At 39.0% G+C, this 15,790-nt stretch overlaps 1 pseudogene; it reads left to right on the top strand.

Moving 5' to 3' along the window:
- Positions 1-4,569: 4,569 nt before the first annotated feature.
- LOC114622548 overlaps positions 4,570-15,790 on the top strand; it is a 58,958-nt pseudogene continuing 47,737 nt past the window's right edge.

The following is a 15,790-nucleotide window of genomic DNA, read 5'->3' as shown; positions in this document are numbered from 1 at the left end:
GTCTAGTTGTGAGCATCTGCCTCTGAATATGTCAGATTCTTGCAGACCTCTGAGGAGACATCTATATCGGGCTCTTATCAGCCTGCACTTCCTGACTTCCACATCAACATCTACCTTTGGTGACTGCACATGGGATGGATACTCGTGTGGAATGGTCTTCAGATGGCCCCTCCTTCAGTTTCTGTCCCTTACTTTGTCTCCATATTTGCTCTCTTGATTATTTTGTTGCTCCTTCTAAGAAGGACTGAATCACCCCGACTTGGTCTTCATTCTTCATGAGCTTCATGTGGCCTGTGAGTTGAATCGTGGTCATTTCAAGCTTCTGGGCTAATATCCAATATTCAGTGAGAATATAACATGTATGTTCTTTTGGAACTGACTTACCTAACTCAGGATGATAATTTCTAGTTCCATCCATTTACCTAGGAAACTCTGAAATTCATTGTTTTTAATAACTGAGTAATACTCCATTGTGTAAATGTACCACATATTTTTAATCCATTCCTCAGTTGAAGGACATCTGGGTTCTTTCCAGCTCCTGGCTATTATAAATAAGGCTGCTATGAACATAGTTGAGCATATGTCCTTGATATATGTTCGAGCATCTTCTGGGTATATGCCTAGGAGTGGTATAATTAGATCCTGAGGTAATGTTATGTCCAATTTTCTGTGGAACCGCCAGACTGATTTCCAAAGTGGTTGCATCATCTTGCCGTCCCACCAACAATGCAGGAGTGTTCCTCTTTCTCCACACCCTCGCCAGCATCTACTATCACCTGAGTTTTTAATCTTAGCCATTCTGACTGGTGTAAGATGGAATCTCAGGGTTGTTTTGATTTGCATTTCCCTGACGACTAAGGATACTGAACATTTCTTTAGGTGCTTCCCTACCATACGAGTTTCTTCCATTGAAAATTCTTTGTTAAGCTCTATACCCCATTTTTTAATAGGATTGTTTGGTTGTCTGGAGTCTAATTTCTTGAATTCTTTGTATATATTGGATATTAGCCCTCTATCAGATGTAGGATTGGTAAAGATCTTTTCCCAATTTGTTGGTTGTCGTTTTGTCCTATTGACAGTGTCCTTTGCCTTACAGAAACTTTGCAATTTTATGAAGTCCCATTTGTCAATTCTTGATCTTAGAGCATATGCCATTGGAATTCTGTTCAGGAACTTTTCCACTGTGCCCAAGTATTCGAGGATCTTTCCCACCTTCTCTTCTATTAGTTTCAGTGTATCCGGTTTTATGTGGAGGTCCTTTATCCACTGAGACTTGAGCTTTGTACAAGGGGATAAGAATGGATCAATTTCCATTCTTCTACATGTTGTCCTCCAGTTGAACCAGCACCATTTGTTGAAAATGCTGTCCGTTTTCCACAGGACAGTTTTAGCTCCTTTGTCAAAGATCAAGTGACCATAGGTGTGTGGGTTCATTTTTGAGTCTTAAATTCTATTCCATTGATCTTCCTGCCTGTCTCTGTACCAATACTATGTAGTTTTTATCACTATTGGTCTGTAGTACAGCTTGAGGTCAGGGATGGTGATTCCTCCAGAAGTTCTTTTATTGTTGAGAATAGTTTTCGCTATCCTGGGTTTTTTGTTATTCTGTATGAATTTGAGAATTTCCTTTTCTAACTCTGTGAAGAATTGAGTTGGGATTTTAATGGGAATTGCATTGAATCTGTAGATTACTTTTGGCAAGGTGGCCATTTTTATTATATTAATCCTGCCAATTCATGAGCATGGGAGATCTTTCCATCTTCTGAGATCTTCTTCGATTTCTTTCTTCAGAGACTTGAAGTTCTTGTCATACAGGTCTTTCACTTGCTTGGTTAGATTTACACCAAGGTATTTTATATTATTTGTGACTATTGTGAAGGGTGTCATTTCCCTAATTTATTTTTCAGTCTGTTTATCTTTCATGTAGAGGAAGGCTACTGATTTGTTTGAATTGATTTTATAACCGGCCACTTTGCTGAAGTTGTTTATCAGGTTTAGGAGTTCTCTGCTGGAAGTTTTGGGGTCACTTAAGTATACTCTCATATCATCTGCAAATAGTGAGATTTTGACTTCTTCCTTTCCTATTTGTATCCCTTTGACTTCTTTTTGTTGTCTAATTGCTCTGGGTAGGACTTCCAGTACTATATTGAATAGGTAGGGGGAGAGTGGGGAGCCTTCTCTAGTCACTGATCTTAGTGGGATTGCTTCAAGTTTCTCTCCATTTAGCTTGATGTTGGCTACTGGTTTGCTGTAAATTGCTTTTACTATGTTTAGGTAGTGTCCTTGAATTCCTGATCTTTCAAAGACTTTTATCATGAAGGGATGTAGAATTTTGTCAAATGTTTCTCAGCACCTAGTGAGATGATCATGTGGATTTTTTCTTTGTGTTTGTTTATATAGTGGATTACATTGATGAATTTCCGAATATTGAACCATCCCTGTATTCCTGGGATAAAACCTACTTGATCATGATGGATGATTGTTTTGATGTGTTCTTGGATTCAGTTTGCTAGAATTTTATTGAGTATTTTTGCATCGATGTTCATAAGGGAGATTGGTCTGAAGTTCTCTTTCTTTGTTGGGTCTTTGTGGGATTTGGGTATGAGTGTAATTGTAGCTTCATAGAACAAATTTGGTAGTGTTCCTTCTGTTTCCATTTTGTGGAATAGTTTGAAGAGAATTGGTATTAGGTCTTCCTTGAAGGTCTGATAGAATTCTGCATTAAAACCATCTGGTCCTGGGCTTTTTTTGGTGGGGAGACTTTTAATGACTGCTGCTATTTCCTTAGAGGTTATGGGATGGTTTAGATGGTTTATCTGCTCCTGATTTAACTTTGGTACCTGGTATCTGTCTAGGAAGTTTTCCATTTCATCCAGGTTTTCCAGTTTTGTTGAGTATAGGCCTTTGTAGTAGGATCTGATGATTTTTTTAATTTCTTCCGTTTCTGTTGTTATGTCTCCCTTTTCAGTTCTGATTTTATTAATTTGGATACTGTCTCTGTGCCCTCTGGTTAATCTGGCTAACGGTTCATCTATCTTGTTGATTTTCTCAAAGAACAAGCTCCTGGTTTTGTTGATATTTTGTATTGTTCTTTCTGTTTCTATTTGGTTGATTTCAGCTCTGAGTTTGATTATTTCCTGCCTTCTACTCCTCCTGGGTGTATTTGCTTCTTTTTGTTCTAGAGCTTTTAGTTGTGCAGTCAACTTGTTAGTGTGTGCTCTCTCCAGTTTCTTTTTGTAGGCACTTAGAGCTATGAGTTTTCCTCTTAGCACTGCCTTCATGGAGTCCCACAAGTTTTGGTATGATGTGTCCTCATTTTCATTGAATTCTAAAAAGTCTTTAATTTCTTTCTTTATTTCTTCCTTGACCAAGTCATTATTGAGTAGAGAGTTGTTCAGTTTCCGTGTGTAAGTGGGTTTTCCATTGGTTTTGTCATTATTAAAGACCAGTCTTAGTCCAAGGTGATCTGATAAAATGCAAGGGATTATTTCAATCTTTTTGTATCTGTAGAGGCCTGTTTTGTGACCAATTATTTGGTCTATTTTGGAGAAGGTACCATGAGGTGCTGAGAAAAAGGTATATTCTTTTGTTTTAGGATGAAATGTTCTATAGATGTCTGTTAAGTCCATTTGGTTCATAACTTCTGTTAATGTCAAAGTGTCTTGGTTTAGTTTCTGTTTCCATGATCTGTCCATTGCTGAGAGTGGGGTGTTGAAATCCCCCACTACTATTGTGTGAGGTGTAATGTGTGTTTTGAGCTTTAGTAAAGTTTCTTTTATGTATGTAGTTGCCCTTGCATTTGGAACATAGATGTTCAGGATTGAGAGTTCACCTTGGTAGATTTTTCCTTTGATGAGTATGAAGTGTCCTTCCTTATCTTTTTTGATTAATTTTGGATGAAAGTCGATTTTATTTGATATTAGAATGGCTACTCCATGTAGGAAGCTGCGGCGGGTGCTGGCAAAATCCGCCATTGGAAGATGGCTCTGGCTTCTGGGATTCTTCCTAGTAAACAAGTAAATTGCGCATGTGCCATGGTAAAAGCCCGCCAAAGTTAAAGCCCATCCCATGGCGTTTTGGCGCGCAACGAGTAAGCAGCCAATCAGAAGTGAATACACCGCTCTAAGGGTATATAAGCAGTGCTTTTCCCGGGCCTGGGGTCTTCTTCCACCATTTTGTTTTTTGGAATAAACGTGTTCCTGCGGAAGGATCCTGATGTGTGTCCGCGTGAGTTCTTGCTGGCGAGACGATTACACGCGCGTCCTACAGTTGGTGCAGAAACCCGGGAGAATCCACCATCGCCGGCGCTGTTCGAGAAGACCCTCCACTCGTTAGAGCAGATCCAGAACCGTAGGATAAGGTAAATCTCTGAGAGATATGTTTGGACTTGAATTATTTCGTCTCCCTCCCCAGGCAGTGCTGGTACTCTTCCTTCTAGTTTTGCAGGATAAGAAAAGCCGCTCAACAGTAGCGGCGGGCTGGGCAGTGCTAGACAGATTACAGGCCAACATGTCAGAAACAGAGGAAAGGAAGCGCTTAGAAACTCAGAAAGAAAAAGGAAAAAAAGACATGTCGAAGAAATTAGGCCCCCCCAAGGACCCTCGATCCAAGGGGGTGAAAGGTCAGGGAAAGGATGCCCTGGGTGAGAAAAGTAGAAAAGGCGAAAAAGCCCTAGAAAAGAAACCTCTTTATCTGGTAAAGGAGCCAGGGTTTTTACGGTTTGATAGCTCTGAGTCAGAGGAGCTAAGTCTTTCTGAAGAAGATTTAGATGAACAGGCAGCCCGCTATGAGGAGGAAAGATACCATCCAGATAAACGGCCGCTGCCGCAAGATCGAGTGCTGGCACTAGTGATGGTTATTTGGAGGCTGTGTTTGCAAGAAGAGTGTTTCGGGGGATACAGTCTAGGTGAATGAGGTACCCAGTGCCGATTTTGCCTAGGAGGTGACAACAAAACATAGGTCAGGAAAATTCTAAACAAACATTGCCTGCAGTCTAAAAGCTGCTTCGGGTGGAAAGAGCAGGGTGAAAAAGAATTAGAAAACTAGAAAGCAGGGTATTGAAGTGTTACAATAGCTGCCTGCTACATCTCCAATGAACGAGATGAAAAGTTACATCTTGAATATGAGAGAGAGAGAAAGGGTTTTAAAAATACAGGTGTCCTCTCTCTGAGCTGTGTCAACAAAAAAGAATTTCAGAGTTCATCTAGAAACAGAGAATTCAGGAGATGTCCTGAAATTCTCTGTAGCTCCTAGATGTCCTTCTTTGTTGTATGTCCTTGGCGCGCCAATGTCCACGTGTTTGTGTTTGCTTTTTGTTTTGTTGTCTAGGTGTTCTGTGTTTGTTGTGTGTTCAAAAGAGAGGATCGTTAAAACTGCTTGATCCAACCTTTGGGCTAGTTTAACTTTGATTTAAAGACAATCTTAATTTACACAGCAGAAGCTGATAAGCTACCCTACACCTGTAGCTAAGAGTTGAGCTGAGCTAAAAAAGCCTTTTCAGGAATTGAAGTTGGCATAAGCTGCTTTTAAAAGAGACCAGTAGCCTTTTGGGTTTTATAAGGAAGCTAAGAGTTGTTTTGTCTTAAAAAAAAATCTCTATGACAAGGTACTTTTCTCTTGAAATTACAGCTAGAAAAAGCAACAAATTTTGTTTGATCTAAAAATAAGATATGTAGCCACTTCATTGTTGTTTCTGATTGGTTTTAAAAGTATAAAAATGTTCTACATGTCTTGGTTATAGACTATTGGCTTAAATTATTGGGTGTGATTAGAAATTTACAACTTTGGTAACAGAAGTTGGCGTAAAACTAACTCAGGGTTAGAGTCATTCAGAAACCAGATGTATAAAAAGTAAGATTATCTTTTTTGATTACTTTTGGATGAAAGTCGATTTTATTTGATATTAGAATGGCTACTCCAGCTTGTTTCTTGGGACCATTGGCTTGGAAAATTGTTTTCCACCCTTTTATTCTGAGGTAGTGTCTGTCTTTGTCACTGAGGTGCGTTTCTTGTATGCAGCAAAATTCTGGGTCCTTTTTGTGTATCCAGTCTGATAGTCTGCATCTTTTTACTGGGGAATTGAGTCCATTGATGTTAAGAGATATTAAGGAAAAATGATTGTGGCTTCCTGTTACTTTTGTTATTAGAGGTAAAATTATGTTTGTATAGCTATCTTCTTTTGGGGTTGTTGGAAGATTACTTCCTTGCTTTTTCTAGGTTGTAGTTTCCCTCCTTGTGTTGGTGTTTGCCAACAATTATTCTTTGAAGTGCTGGGTTTGTGGGAAGATATTGTGCAAATTTGGTTTTGTCATGGAATATCTTGGTTTCACCATCTGTAGTGCTTGAAAGTTTTGCTGGGTATAGTAGTCTGGGCTGGCAATTGTGTTCTCTTAGGGTCTGTATGATGTCAGTCCAGGCTCTTCTGGCTTTTATAGTCTCTGGTAAGAAGTCTGGTATAATTCTTATAGGTCTGCCTTTATATGTTACTTGACCTTTTTCCCTTACTGCTTTTAGTATTTTTTCTTTGTTTTGTGCATCTGATGTTTTGATTATTATGTGACGGGAGGTATTTCTTTTCTGGTCTAGTCTATTTGGTGTTCTGTAGGCTTCTTGTATGTTTATGGGCATCTTGTTCTTTAGGTTAGGGAAATTTTCCTCAATGATTTTGTTGAAGATATTTAGTGGCCCTTTAAGTTGGGAATCTTCATTCTCATCTATACCTATTATCCTTAGGTTTGGTCTTCTTATTGTGTCCTGGATTTCCTGGATGTTTTGGGTTAGGAGATTTTTGCATTTTGTATTTTCTTTTACAGCTATGTCAATATTTTCAATGGTATCTTCTGCACTTGAAATTCTCTCTTCTATCTCTTGTATTCGGTTGGTGATGCTTGTGTCTATGACTCCTGATCTCTTTCTTAGGTTTTCTATCTCCATGGTTGTCTCCCTTTGAGCTTTCTTTATTGTTTCTATTTCCATTTTCAGATTCTGAATGGTTTTGTTTAATTCCATCTTTGTGTTTTCTTGCAGTTCTTTAAGGGATTTCTGTGATTCCTCTTTAAGGGCTACTATCTGTTTACTTGTACTCTCCTGTATTTCTTTAAGGGAGGTACTTATGTTCTTCTTAAAATCCTCTATCATCATCATGAGAAGTGATTTTAATTCTGAATCCTGCGTTTCTGGTGTGATGGGGTGTCCAGGGCTTGGTATATTGGGAGAACTGGGTACTGATGATGCCAAGTAACTTTGGTTTCTGTTGCTTATATTCTTGCGCTTGCCTTTTGCCATCTGGTTAACTCCAGTGTTACCTGCCCTCACTGTGTAAGACTGGAGTCTGTATTTCCAGTTATCTTGCTTGTGGCAGAGCTCCTCAGAGTCCAGATGTCTCTGTGGTCTTATGATCCTAGTCTCCTGGGTGGAAGGACTCCTGGGACTCAGGCCACCTCTTGAATCTGGAAATCCTTCTGCTCTGGGTGCAGTGGTTCCTCTAGGATGGCTCAGGATACAATGTCTCCTAAGTGCAAACCAGTTAGGTGTCTGCTGCTCTGAGTGCAATGGTTACTCTAGGATGGCTCAGGATTCAGTATCTCCGCAGGAGCAGACCAACTCTGTGTCTGCCCCAGCCAAAAGGACCAGGCAGGGGTGGAAGGGAAGTGGAATTCCGGAGGGGCAGGATTTGGGTAGCTGGTGGGTCCTGAGTGTCCCTGCCTCCCAGATGTAACTCTGGGGCTTAGGGAGTGAGATGGAGTTTTTACAGGCTGCTCTGAGTGCAGTGGCTCCTCTAGGATGGCTCAGGATTCAGTATCACCACAGGAGCAGACCAACTCTGTGTCTGCCCCAACCCAAAGGACCAGGCAGGGGTGGAAGGGCATGATTTCTTTTTTGTTTGTATTTCCATTTTTTCAATCCTAGAGGGGTTTGTTCAATTCATTCACCTGTTTGTGTGTTTTTGTTTGTTTGTTTGATTGATTGTTTGGTTTTATTTCTTGTTGCTATTATTGTTGTTGTATTTCTTTAAGGGATTTATGTGTTTCCTCTTTAATGGCTTCTACCTGTTTGTCTGAGTTTTACTGTATTTCTTTAAAGGAATTATTTATGTCAATCTTAAGGTCCTCTCTCATCATCATGAGATGGTATTTTGGGAGTCCTGCTTTTCAAATATGCTAGGGTATCCAAGGCTTATTGTGAGGAAGAGCTGGGTTTTGATGGTGCCAAGTGGCATTGCCTTACTATACTGCATAGGTTGTTGCACTTGCCTCTCACCATCCGGTTATCTCAGGTATTAACTGGCTTTGCTGTATCTGCATGGATTCTGTGCCTCCTGTGAGCCTTTGAGCCTGGTTATTATGGAGATCCTGGGATTCAGACTATCTCTGGGTGTGGAAAGGGGTCTAGAGTACATGCTCTGTCCCAGACCAAGTTTAGTCCAGAAGGAAAATGTGTCTCTGTCAGGACAGGGTGTATGGAGTCCTCATCCACTGGCCCCCATGGGGGTCCATGTTAGGCCAGTTATCTTACCTGTGATTCGAGTTGTTTCAGAGCATCTTGGAGTCAAGTATTCTCTGAGTGTGTGAAGGTGTCTGGAGTGCTGACACTGCTACCTCCTACACTTATAGTTTATGGCCATTTCCAAGTTTTCCTGCCATGTTCCTCTGTTCAATTCTCCACTATTAAATTCTACTGTTATGTATATTAATCTGGGTTGATACCTCAAAGATTTGCATGTTAGAAACTTGGTCTCCCGCTGTGTCACTGTGAGAAATGATGGGTCTAGTAAGCGATGAAGAGTAGTGGGAGGTGGTTAGGTCATTGCAGGATTATTATAGTAGTTCTTGGACAACTATACTCTGTGTCTATAAAAGAGAAAGACAGACCTCCTGGTTTCTTTGTCTTTCTTTTTTTCATTTCACGTTCTCCTTCTTCTGTATACTTCTGCCACCATGATGCCATCTGCAATAAGGCCCTTTATAGAGCTGAGCAAGGACCTGCTTCATTGGTCCTGAACCTCCAGGGCTGTGAACTAAATAAATTTTTCTTTCCTTTCCTTCACAAATATGGATATATTATGTCAGTTTCATACATATGAAGCTTTGTGCATATTTCTTCCCATATCCCACTACCCTGACCTCTGACCTTCTTCCCTCTCATTAGTACCCTTTGTTTAATAATTAGTTTTGATTCTATTTTTTGGGTCATGTGTAAAGTACCTGTAAGGTCTAAGGTTCACAAATGAGAAAAACAGAACATTCCATAATTATCATAAGTTATATCTACTGTACTACATATAACATAACTTGATTCCTTGTTAAGGCTAATATAATTCATTCATGCACTTATTTACAACATTACTTACTTTATCCATTCCTCTGTAGTTGAACACCTAGGTTGGTTTCTTAGCTACTCTGAGTAGTGTTTATTTATGAATAGGTTCCTAGTTTTGATGCAAGAATTTTGAATAAAGCAAGTTACCCAGATCTCCCTAACACAATTCCAGAGACTCATTCTCAGAACACTTTAGAATGAAGTAACACTGACCCATAGGTCTGAAATCACAGACTCTGTAACCCATAGTTGCTTTCCAGTTTGAGCAGTGCCACTGTGGTGTTCAACATTCTCTTCCATATAAACTGCAGGTTCTCAGCAGCATTTTTGGATGAGTAGCAACTCTGCAATCTGGGTCCATCTTAGACAGAATGCTGCCATTTTCAGAGCCTCTGTTCTCATGTGAATCTTGGTTACTATTGTCTTCAACCCAGTAGGTTACACTCAATTTTAAGGTGTCCTTTGAGATGGAGAAACTACATTATAATTCAGTTTTCCAACAGAAGCATAATATTTAATCTAGGATACTTAGAAAATATAAAAGATTAGAAAAGTAGACACTCACAGACCATCACAGAGAAAATGAAAGGAACACATGAAAATTCACGCTCTATCTGGTTAATAGGCTTCACCTGTTTTATAATAAGAGTACTGTCATTGCTATTTGTTTTTTTTTCTGTTCTTTTCTACATATGTAGACATGGCAATGATGTGAGTTTGCTCTGTTTTTGGTGGCCTCACATGTGTGGATGTTTTCTGATGTTTATGGTACTTATAAGAACACCAAACCCATCTATGAGTGTCAAGCAAACACCCAGCCTATGGGTAAGTATGTTTTCTTTTTCCTTCATAACCTCATTAAACAGTTGCTATAACTTTTGACTGCTCGTCCTGATTATTGTGGTAGTTTGAATAGGAATGGCCTCATAAACTCCTGTGTTTGTATGCCTGTCCATAGGCAATGCCACTCTTAGGAGGTGTTGCCTTGTTGGAGTAGGTGTGGCCATGTTGGAGGATATGTGTCACTATGGAGGTGGACTTTGATGTCATGTAATTGCTAAAGCTATGCCCAGTGTGGAACGCCACATGCTGATGCCAGAAGTTCAAGATCTAAAACTGTCAACTCCTTCTCCATCAGAATGACTCCCTACATGACCTCATGCTTCCTGCCATGATGATACTTGATTAAACCTCTGAAACTGTAAGGGAGGCCCAAATTATATGTTTTTCTTTATAAGAGGTGCCTTTGTCATATTCCTGCCAAACAGCCCATTTCCTTGTCTTTGGTACATGTTAGAGTCTTGCCAAGCAGCCCCAAAAGTTCTCTGTCTCTCCCCTTTCTTAATTCATAAATAACACTGAACCTTTCTTAGGTCATGTTGCCAAGAATGCCTTCCTTACCTGTTGTACATTATGCATTATCAAAATCAATGCACTTATGTCTTAGGTTGGTAAGACTCTGTGCAGAATCTTGCCTATCCTTGGCTTGCCAGTCTCTTAATTTAATAACTCTGTCCAGTCAGGCAGGAGTCTGACATTAGGTAGAACAAAAAAATAATTTCAGGCAGGAGTATAAATCATAAGCTAGAACAAGGAAGCAGGCTACAGACATGAAAATGACTTTGGGCTAGGACAGGAAAGTAGGCTCAGATATTTTGCTCATCCTGATGAGCCCTTAGAAACAGTGTCCATGGGAGTGTTCAAGGAACTTTGTTTATTGCCTTGCTTGTTCTTTGACTATTTGTGTTTATTGTCTTGTTTGTTCCTTGACTATTTGCATCTATTGCATTGCTAGTTTCTCAACCTAGAACTGACCTTAATACTTGCATGCCATTAAAGTGATATAAAAGTGACAAGGAGGAGGGGGCATTGGATAGGGAGGTGAAATGGGGAAAGGGAATGACATCTGAAATATAAATAAATAAAATATCCAACAAAACTTGCCTTGATTTTGATGTTTCTTCACAGAAATAAAACTGTAACTAAGGCAATTCTCAACTTAATTGGATGAGGAACCAGGTAGGAGACATGCCTTTGGTTGGATCTCTGGACATATTTCTAAGAAAGACTAACTAAAAAGAAAGCCTCTCTCAGTATGGAAGGCATCTAGAAATACAGAGCGGTCCATATATAGAAGGTTCTTGAAAAGAGTGCCGTTGCTTTTTTTGCCTTAACGTATTGCTGGTGAGTTCATCTATTCTGTTATTGTTATTCTTTTTGTTGCCATCCTTAATTGACATCTAAAATCAGCATCTTTTGATCGAATAACATTAAGTTCAGAAACTCTCCAAGAATCCTTCAGACCTTCAGCACCAGGTTGGGACTGCTAAGACATCAGCCCCAGCTACTGAGCCACTATCAGTTTCTCAGCCTCTCGAATTTAGTAAGCCATTGTTGGACTTCCTAGATCATATCATATAGGTTAATACAGAGATATGCTACAAATCTCATTTTGTTGTATTATATTCATTCTGTTGCTTCTATTTCTCTAGAAAATTCTAACTAAAATATATTTATATGTATTCTAAGATGGAGAAATCAAAGTTTAGATAAGCTAAGAAAATTGATAAATTCACACAGCTATATAATGAGAAGAAATATAAGAAATACCAGTCACAACAAATCTGAACCCACAAAATGTCAGTGTAATGAATTTTACATTTATTTTACTTTTTTGTTGTTGACTGTAGATGTACCATGGTACAAAATTTAAAATATCAAAAAGACAACTATAGAAATTCTTTAATCTATGTCTGATTTATTAGCATCATCTCCTCTCAGAAGGACAAATTAAATCCTGTTATTAAGGGTTTTTCATTGCTAACTGCACTTTGCAGTGAGAGGAGAAACCAGATTCATGCCAGAGCATTACAGAGCAAGAAACAACCACTATGACATATTCAACTTCTAACTCTTGTTCCACTCTTCATAAACCTATTATATGAAGCTTCCATAACTGAAGTATCAATAAAACACATCCTGCTCTCTAAACACTGTGCTCAGCCCAGAGACATCATGGGACAGAACAAGATTGTTGACTCTGGGGGACTCAGTTTGATGGAGATATAAGCATAGAAGGAAGATCTGACCAGGCAATGAGTATGGATGGAGGCTGAGGAAGAATTAGTGAGGGATGACTGAAGGAATAAAGATAAGCTGAATTCTGGCATATGGCAGGGAAATTGAAAAAGGGAAGAGGGTAATTCCAGAGAGAAAAAATAATCAGTATGAGCTAAGGCTCATGGTTACCCAGGAACACACTATTTGGTAAAGCATAACCATATTGGTTAAGTGGTTATAATTTCACAAGTCACCAGTAATTACCACTAAAGCATTTTGTTTTTCTAATTATTTCTACCTGACCCCCACCCTGCTGACATGTTTCTGGATCCCCTGACAATCTTCTACTCACTGCTAACCATTCCCCGGTAATACCTACAAACAGTTATTCTTGAGCCCAGGAAAGGATACTTTTCAGCCCCTCACATCTTGCTATAACTATCCCTACTATAAAAGCCCTGGTTTCTTAACATGGAGACCTCCCTTCAAAAAACTGTCAGATAAAACCCATTCTAATGATGATCTCTCTAATTTCCTTGTCTGTTTTTCTTTCTCTGACCATTCATGTGTTTGTCAGAGTGCTCTGGAGGAAAAGAATGGGTAGATTTGGTAGATATTACAAAGGTGAGATTTACACAGCACAAGCTTGGTAGGCCAATATTAACTGTCTCTGAGAGAGCCTGAGAAACCAGCAGCAACTCCGCCTAGGAAGATTGACACCTCAGCAACTCAACTTAGGCACTAAAATCCTGGAGGATTTTGGGGGAGTTGTTGTCCATATTGGAGAGCTAAGTAAGCAGGATTCTGATGACAGTGAAGGGTAGAACAGCATGGTAGCAACAGAGTATGTGCATTCACCAGCAAGGAGTAAAGGCAGTCAAGCAAGCAGCACTACCTTTTCCTAGCAACTTTTTAGTAGGGGTTTCCATTTTGAAGACAAGACATTTCCCCTCAGTTGTCCATACTACAAATACCATTACAGATATGTTTCTTAGTAAATTCCACAGATAATAAATCTGAGGAAAACTAACCATCACAACATATAAAAGATCCTGGTGCAAACAGACAGCTTCTGATGTATCCAAATCCTCAGGGACACTAGGAACAGGAAGTAAAAATAACTAGAAATATAGTCAAGTATCCTGTCACATGCTGTCTTCTGTGGCAAGCTAAAGAAAATATCAGCATTAAATAATGTACACCAAAAAGAAAAGAAGTGGGTTAGGAGTTAAGACGATATTCTACTTTTTTAGAGGACCCATATTTAGAGTCAAACAACCATTTTTGGCACATTAAAATATCTAATTCCGCTCCAGGATAAGATCTTCTGCTTTCTATAGGCACCTGCATTTACAAACAAGTAGTTACACACAATCACACAATATACATAACTCAAATGACATATATTGTTTTTAAAATAAATGTAAGATGAACTTTGTATGAGAAAGGAGTCCTAAAGTCATGGATTTTTCTGCAGTCCCAAAGCCTTGTGAGTATGGCCTTTTGAAAGCTGGATAGCCAGAACCAGACTAAAGAGTTGCCAGTAGAATATCCCCACCTACCTATGCCTTCTGCTGAGGCCTCTTAACTGATATTAAAAGTCCAATGTTCCAACAATGTGAATTGGCACAAGTTTGCCTGTGCTATGAAAGACACCAATTATCCTGAAAGACATAGTACTTTCGTGCAACTAAGTTTAAACATCATTCCTTTAAGAACAAAATTCAGTGCACTGTCATGAATCATTGAATGAATTATTATCTCTAACTATATTCCTACCTATGGAGGACATGTTCTGCAATTCAAATCCATCCCAATCCTGGAACCAAAGTGGCATCCCTGATCCTCACAGCAATAAAATGAGACAGCACATTGCAGCCACCAGAGTTCCTGATCCACAGAATGAGCCAGTGAGCTGAAAAATTAAATTCCTCTTTTAGAAGCCATTTGTATGTTAAGGAAGATAATAAATAAGCTAACACCATGGCCACTTAAAAAAATATACCCAGACAGAAAATTTATATGACTATTTCAGACCAATTGGGGAAATTGAACTTTATAATTGAAATGGTAATGGAATGAATTAGGTGTCAGGGGTTAGGGCATTCTTGGAGGTGTTATACTCAGTAAGTTGGCAATTCAGATAGAGACTTGCTCAAAAGGAAAAGGAAAGAATGCTTTATGAATGAAATATGGATGAAATATGGGGTCCTTGTGCAAATAAGTTGTCTGGCATCCTTGATAGAGTTTCATTATAGGACTATAGGGGAACTGCTTCATAATTAATGTCAATCCTTGTCTGTCCTTTGTCTAGTTTTCCTATGTCTTCCTTCTTTATACAAAATAACCACCAAAATCCATGTATCTCCTTGTATAGATATTGGATTTCACTCCACCTCTAAAGACTGCTCTAAGACACTGGTGGCTTTTCTAGAGAAAGTGATTGTTTTGAAATAATACCTAGAAAAATTGTATTTCATAAATATTTACTCACACCATTCTGCTATAAAAACCCATATTCCATAGGTTCATGTGCATTTCTATGTCTTTTAATTTTCAGAAACTAGGTCAATGACCACAGTATAAGTCCATGAACCTGACTTGTAGAATACTTTTGATAAAATGGCCATTTTCAGTGTAGTAATCCTATCAATACATAAGCATGGAAAATCTTTCCATCTTTTGAGGTTTTCTTCAAATTCTTTATTCAGAGACTTGAGGTTCTTGTCATATAGACCTTTCACTTGCTTGGTTACAGTTACACCAAGATATTTTATATTGTTTGTGCCTATTTTGAAGGGTGTTGATTCCCTATCTTCTTTCTTAGTCCATTTATCATTTGTGTAAAGGAAGGCTACTTATTTGTTTGAAGAAATTTTTTTCTTCAGCCAGTTTCATGAAGTTGTTTATCAGCTGTTGAAGTTCGCTGGTGGAATTATTGGGGTCACTTATGTATATTGTCATATCATTGATGTTGAGGGATATTAAAGAACAATGATTTTTGGTTCCTGTTATTTTTTGATTGGAGGTGGCATTATATGAGTGTGATTCTCTTCTTTTGGGTTTTGTACTGAGTGGTTTTGTGTGTAAACTTGACATAAGCTGGAGTTATTACAGAGAAAGGAGTCTCTCTTAAGGAAATGAGTCTATGAGATCCAGCTGTAAGGCATTTTCTCAATTAGTGAATAAGGGTGGAGGGACTCATTCATTGTGGGTGGTGCCATTCCTGGGCTGGTAGTCATGGATGCTATAAGAAAGCAAGCTGAGCAAGCCAGGGGAAGCAAATGAGTAAGAAGCATTCTTCCATGACCTCTGCATCAACTCCTGTTTCCTGCCCTGCCCTGATTTCCTTTGGTGATGAACAGCAATGTGGAAGTGTAAGATGAATAAATTCTTTCCTGTCCAAGTTGCT

The sequence above is a fragment of the Grammomys surdaster genome, unplaced genomic scaffold, assembly GCF_004785775.1.
Source record: "Grammomys surdaster isolate TR1022 unplaced genomic scaffold, NIH_TR_1.0 189, whole genome shotgun sequence".
Classification (NCBI taxonomy): domain Eukaryota; kingdom Metazoa; phylum Chordata; class Mammalia; order Rodentia; family Muridae; genus Grammomys; species Grammomys surdaster.
The sequence above is the reverse complement of the archived record's forward strand: the minus strand, read 5'-3'. Positions and strand labels throughout refer to the sequence as shown.